At 42.6% G+C, this 7272-nt stretch overlaps 1 pseudogene; it reads right to left on the reverse strand.

Annotated features, from left to right (window-relative positions):
• Positions 1–1297: 1297 nt before the first annotated feature.
• Positions 1298–7220, reverse strand: LOC102532027 (uncharacterized; annotated as a pseudogene).
• Between the last annotated feature and the right edge of the window lie 52 nt (positions 7221–7272).

Below are 7272 nucleotides of genomic sequence, written 5' to 3' on the forward strand. Positions count from 1 at the left end.
TACCGTATGGAAACACTTTAAGAATGTCAACTACACAGAAGGAAACATTTAAATGTTTAGGTAATAAGTGATGAACAAAAGACAGCACTTGGTTTACCGCTGAGTGAGCACTGGCCCACTCAGCGGTAAACCAAGACATTCTATCAAAGGGGAGAATGTCACAGACCTCCACCATCAGGCAATGCTGTTTGGTGACTGTGATGGATCATAACAAGATCAAGGCTATGTAGGTAACTGAATCACTATGCTGTACACTGGAAACTAACACACTGTAAACTGACTATATTGCAATTAACAAAGAAAAAAAAACAAGATCAAGGAAACAAAGAAAAAAAACAAGATCATGCCTCTAAAAATGGTAAAATAGACCACAGTCCAAACAACAAAGTTAACCAAATTCCAAATGATTACAATCACGAATCACAGAATTACATTTACCCCCTCAAAGCAACCAACAGAGAAGCAACGTCTTGCTTCATCAAATATCAAATCACCTCCCATCAGCCCAAATTCTCTAAGGAGTCCTTTTGTGCACCCTCTTACTTATACACCCACAGTCATTTATCACTTGTGGGCATGATTATTAACCAGTAAACAGACCACTTCTCTATGACTACAGGTGCGTCCTGGTGTTCTCTGGCAAGAGAGTACTGACAGAAACGTGTGTGTGGCATTATGAGTGAATGAGAAGTTAGGTTAGTCACAAAAATTGAAATTATAAAAGAACAAAAATTAAATTTGCCTGAGAATTAATTCCCCAAACTCACATTACATGCTAATATTGACTCAGAATGTATAACGATTAAGTGAAGAAAATCAGAGTGGACGTTAAAATCCACAATTGTAAAGGGATATTTTAATAAATGTTCCCAGTAAGTGAAAAATAAAGATGATACTATTTTTTAGAACACCAGTCATTTGAAAATGCAGCTAACAGAATATTTCTAAGAAACATCCACATAAGGTTTTGATGAAAAACTGCACATTGCTGTTGTTAATTTTTACAGTATGAGAAATAAGTTTAATTATTCTTACAATTTTGAATTTTGTCCCAGGCTTTTATTTTTGCAGTTTATCTGCGTTTGTGTTTGAAGCATAAATACATTTCTCTCTTCAAATGCAGATGTACGTATAAAATGTCTATCCTCAATGTTCTCAAATCCGATACTTACCTGTTTTCTGGTTGAAGTTCCCAAGGTTTGGATGATACCTGATCCGGTAACTTGAAACTATGGAAAATACCCCAAATGCACGTGGTTTATGGAAAAACAAAACCGAGACAATTTTAACAAAGAAGTGAAACCAGGGAGCAAATGTTATTTCATTTCCACATATTTCTGAATTTTCACAATAAGATTTGAGGTAAATAGGCCTTCAGTGTGACATTTCATGTTTTCTTGACTAGAAGTTAGATCATGTTTCATGTTTGCTGTCGCCATAGGTGTCAGGGCCTTTACTGTCCTCCAGGGTCCTTGTGTTTTTCTCCCCTGCTGCGTTTGGGTATCCTTGGAAACTCACTTGTAAGTAGAGTCTGTTTTAACCCACTGTTTTTCTATTGGAGCCTTGTTGATATGGTGGGAAGGTATGTAGATGGGATAATGTTCTTTTATGTCAGGATTAAACCTGTAATGTTTTGGTGGTATAGAATCCCCGGACTATGAACTTCAGAACAGATTCTTAGTGTTTATTCTTACAGCGCTTTGGTCAGGGAAGAAACCCCAAGGGTCAGGGAGCTGTCTGCTCCTTCCCCAGTCAGATAAGGCTGTGGCAAATCAGTTTCCTGTGAGGGAATGGCCTAAGTTACAGAGAACAGAATGCTTTGTTGTATTTCAAAATGCTTCCCCCCAATTCCTGTGTGAGGCGGTTTGCCAATCTTCCCGGGAGAACCCGGTTGGACTCCTGCGAGAAAAATTCACAAATTTTGCAGGGGGAGGGTGGTCCTTAACTGCCTCCAGTTAGAGCTCAAGCTAGTTCATACTGTTTCCAGCAATTCATCTTTTATATGTCCCAAGAGGATGCTGCTCCAGTGTCTTCTCAGTAAACAGTAATTCTCTATGTCCACCAATCTCTTATTTTTGGAGCACAGGTTTGCCATATAACCGCAAATCTCATGGATATATGAAGAGGTGTTGATTTTCAGTTTCTTCAGCATCTTTTTCTTGTTTTGAAGATGGGAATGTTGACTCCAGGGTCTTTACTTATTAGAACAGAAACCATCCATTCACTTGTGTTGCTCTGTAATTTTCCCCTGTGAGACGATAGCATTTTCACATATTGATTGTCCTCCTGGTGACCATGTAGGCGGTCTCAAAGTTTCCTTTTGTGACCACTGCATCCAAAAACATGATCACACTGAGACAAATGTCTGCATTTGGATGTCTTATCCTCATAGTCTCAAAATTCTCTACCCTGTCACCTCTGCATCAATAAAGACATTTTCCATGGGTTACCTCCCATTTTATCAATGGATAAAATGGGGGCAGGATTAATATCCTACTGAAAATGTCACCACAAGCATCAAGGTAATAGAAACATGTTTGTTACTCAAAGGTACTTACTAAGGAGCGTAGGGCAAGGGTTAGTGGGTTGAAGTGGCTTGTGCAGAGGTTAATAGCTTGGCCCTTTGAGGTGTGTAGGGGTAGAGGCTGCAGGTCTTCAAGGTTTGACCCTCCTACCCACTGACACAAAAATAACTAAAATAACCCATCTTAACTTTACCCATTGTGGGCCAGGCAGGGTGAGAAGGCATCTGAAGCCTATTAAGGGTCAAATATTGAAAATGAGGTCAATGTCTTAAAGTTCACTCTTAGATTTGTTGACTGAATGATACATCTCATTTGAATGGCTTTGAATCTGAATATTAGTTAAAAAGCCACATGTAAAGCACAAGTATGTATTATAATTAGGATGATGAAGCTTCCAAAACACGTTTGAATCCAGTCCATCCTGGGGGAATGGAGAGATCCAGGAACGTGTCTAAGTATGATTCTGGAACTATGTTCAAATATTTTCATGATGTTATTGTCTAATTTGTTATCTCACTTCTTGTGCTGAAGGTGGCACCTTGCCAGTGTAGCCTACTCACATGGTGCAAACAGACCTTTTAGGAGAACAGAATTCTCTCTGGCTAATAAATACTCCAAAGCTAAGTGGTCATCAGCTACATGGCTGCCAGAGGGCTGTCCTTCATGGAAAACACCTCAAACATTAGCTCTCTGCTACATGTATTTTGGACATTTCATGACTGGCATTAATAATGTGTTTGACATCATGTGTGCACAGGTCCGTACCAGTGACTCCTGTGACAGCAAGCAGGTTGAGTGCAAATGGAGAGAAAACAGCACACTTGTGTTGGACAGGCTGGCGTTTTGAAGGAGGGCGCCCAAAATGAAATGCTGACATGCAGGGCACACAGATAAAGGTAATGTGGGGAGCGAGATCTGAGAGTACTACTACAGTACACCAGAGACCAGCAGCAGTGACCATTCTGACAGAAGTGTCTAGTATAGAATGGCCTCTACCTAACTTATAAGGTGCCAGTAAGACTTAATGATCTGGACGAAGTAACTGGCCTGAGAGACTGGGGATTGAATCTAACTAAAGCCTCAAAGAGCAGAAAGACCTATTTAGAAGAGAGCAAGGTTTGTCTAGGTAAGCCATCAGGCCATCCTCCGAGGGGGTAGCTGGGGGTCGGAAGAGAGGTACAAAGCCCCACTGGATACCTTTTTTAAGAGCCCAGTGCTTTGTACTTTGAAAAATGAGTTGATGGTGTCAATATTTTCTAGAGTGTTTTGGTGAGTCGTTGCATTTTGACTTCAGCAGGGTTATTTATAACGGAATGAGTAATTTGTCTATATGAGTAACTTAAATGGTCCCCTCATAGCATGTAGTCCAGCAGAGGGGGTGAGGGGCCCTATAACGTCTATTTGCTGCCAGCTGTAGGGACCACTTCCTCAGCCTGGACAGTAGGCACATAGTATATTAGCAGTGGTGACTTTTCATACATCAGGTGCATTGGTCAGTCATAAATTAGTTATGGAAGAGGAGGGAAGTTCCCTGAATTTTGCCTAAACTTTACGCTAGAAACCTCTAAATAGTTATATATTACGTGAGCTCACAGGGCCAAGCTTTAAACCGTCAGATCTCAGGTATAGATACATTCCAGTCAACTGACCACACTGAACAATGAAATGAGCCTCTGCAGATTGAGGTAATATGTCTACAGTAACGAGTGACCTTGATTTGTACTTGAGTATTTGAGGCAAGATATTCCCAGAGTTCTTTTTGCTAAAAAGGGTGACCTTGGGTAAGTTGTTGCTATTGGATGAATGAGACACTAGGTCATTGTCAATGGCCAAAGATCTGTAACAGTGTGCAGATGAGTCTGATTCCTGGCCAGGGAGTTCTCTAGTGCTAGCACAATGGCCTGGAATTTGACTAATCCATCGGATGCTTGGATCCAGTTTTTGATCAGAGCTGCCTGTTTGATCTAAAGACAGAACACGGTTGGGGGAGGGTATAGCTCAGTGGCAGAGTGCATGCTTGGGTTCAGTCCCCTGTACTTCCATTAAATAACAGCAACAACAACAATAGTAAGAAATAAATAAACCTAACTTACCCACCTCAAATAACTAAAGTGGTAAGAAAAAAAGCCCCAGAACAAACAAACAAAAATAAAGACAGAACACAGCATCTCTGCCATGGACTCCATCAGATTCAGTTGCAGCACAATGTCCGTAAAAATGTGAACTTCCTGGTAACTCATGTGCTGATTCTGAGTGATTCCCAAAGTGGCCAATATGTCTAGAAAGATGACCTCTTGCAGAACGGGATGCATCAGTCAGCGAACAGGGGAGAACACATCCTCCTCAGGTGGGCCATGCTGGAGGAGCCATTCTTGGCTCTGTTCTGTAAGTACCGATTTATGCTCAGTGAAGAGGCTTCTGGTTAGGAAGCCTGACGGGTCCTGCATTCATGATCCAAGGACAAATGAAAAGCTGACTTTGGAGGATCAACTCCATTTACAAAAAGGCTGTCAGTTGCTAATTGTGGCTTCTCTAATTGTGTGCAGCACGGGCTTAAATCCACCGTGGGTAGTTGAAAAACTCCAGGATAATTAACAGGAGGCTGCCAAAGCTATTTATAGCAAAGGGATGTGGGGAGGGAGACATGAATGAACTGGCTGTTAGTGTGAAAAGTACTAGAGCTATTTGTTTCCCAATCAAAAGTGTGTGAATAAGCTCACCTCAGTATTCATTTCTGAGAGTAATTACTAGAAATCCACAGTCCAGTGATGCACTTTCAGAAAGAGGCTCGCTAAACACAACATATTTACAACGTTCATAACGACTCTTTCCTGCTGGAAGTTTTCTGGAACACTAAACATAGATTAATTTCCATCAAGCTGTCTCTTGTTACTTACATTTACAACTTTTTCCCAGTGGGAGTTTTCACATGTAAAGATGTGGGCCCATTGAAGTCTTCCCCGGGCTGCTTAACCCAGGAGGTTTTATTCAGTGAGTCCTTTCATCTGTCTGGAACTGGGATGACTGAAGGTTTTCTGACATTCTTTACATTCACATGGTGTCTCTGCTGTGGGCGGACCCACGTGTCTTCAAATGGTCGTGTGACAAGTGAAAGCTTTCCCACATTCCTTCCACTGTGGTTTTTTTCATGTCTTCAGAAAAAACTCTGGTAACACCTGAAGGCTTTTCCACATCCCTTACAGTCACAGGCTTTCTCTTCAGCACGAGTTCTTTGCTGTGTTTCTAAGGAAGTGCCAGTCTGGGCGGGATTTACTGCGTTGCTGCCATCTGTAAGGTTTCTCTTCTATGTGAGTCCTTTCACGTGTTTGCAAACTTAGAGCACATCCAAGGACTTTCCTACACTGTTTACACGGACAGGCTTTCTCTCCAGTGTGGCTTCCTTCATGTTTTCAAAGCGAAGTTGATTTACTGTTAAAGGCTTTTCCATATACTTTATTCACAGAATTCCTTCTCAGTATGAACTCTCCTGTGTTTTTGGAAGGAAGTGTAATACCTGAAGGCCCAACCACACCGATCACACTCACAGGGCTTCTCGCCGGTGTGCAGTCTCATGTGAACTTTTAAAGTCTGGTGATGGGACAGGGCCTTCCCACACTCCTTGCATTCATAGGGTTTCTCTCCGGTGTGAGTTCTTCCGTGGGACGGTAAGGAGCTGTAATAACTGAGGGCTTTACCGCACTGTGTACATTTATAGGGTTTCCCTCCAGTGTGAGTCCTTTTGTGTTTGTAAAAGAAAGGGTAGTATCTGAAGGCTTTACCACACTGTGTACACTCATAGGGCTTCACGCCGGTGTGCAGTCTCATGTGAAATTTTAAGGTTTGGTGATGGGAGAGGGCCTTCCCACATTCCTTGCACTCAAAGGGTTTCTCTCCAGTGTGAGTTCTCCTGTGTGGCTGTAAGGAATTGTAATAACTGAAGGCTTTACCGCACTGTGTACATTTGTAGGGTTTCTCTCCGGTGTGAATCCTCTGATGTATCCGAAAGGAGCTAGGAGAGATGGAGGCTCTCGCACATTCCTTACATTTATAAGGTCCATCTCCAGTGTGGGTGATCGTGTGCGCTCAGAGGTTTGAGATCCCTCTAAAGGCTTTCCCACACTCCTTACATTCATAAGGCTTTTCCCCAGTGTGAATTCTTCCATGTTTTTGAAAAGAACTGGGACAACAGAAGGCTTTGCCGCACTGCTTGCATTTATAGGGTTTCTCCCCTGTGTGAGTCCTTCCGTGTCTTTGAAAAGTGTGATAATCCCTAAGGGATCTCCCACACCGTTTACACTGATAGGGTTTCTCTCCACTGTGAGTGGCTGTGTGTGTTCGCAGTGAAGAGGAGCAGCGAAAGGCTTTCCCGCACTCCTGACACGTACACGGGGCTCATCCCGCGTGCGTTCTCATGTGCCTTCGAAAGGCTGTGCTCCACCTGAAGGTGTCCCCACATTCCTCACACTCACAGGGCTTCTCTCCCGTGTGGATCCTCTCGTGTGCCCGAAAGGATGCGCGACAGTGGAACGCTTTCCCACATGCCTTACGTTTATATTTTTTCTCTCTATTGTGATTTTTCTCGTGTGCCTCACAATACTGGCGACACCTAAAAGCTTTGCCACAGTCCTTACATTTGTATGGCTTCTCTCCACAGTCCTCATACTCACATGGTTTATGCTCAGGGTGACATCTCATGTGTCTGGTAAGGGATGAATGACAGGGAAAGACTTTGCCACGTGTGCAGCAT

The sequence above is a fragment of the Vicugna pacos genome, chromosome 22 (genome assembly GCF_048564905.1).
Source record: "Vicugna pacos chromosome 22, VicPac4, whole genome shotgun sequence".
Lineage (NCBI taxonomy): Eukaryota > Metazoa > Chordata > Mammalia > Artiodactyla > Camelidae > Vicugna > Vicugna pacos.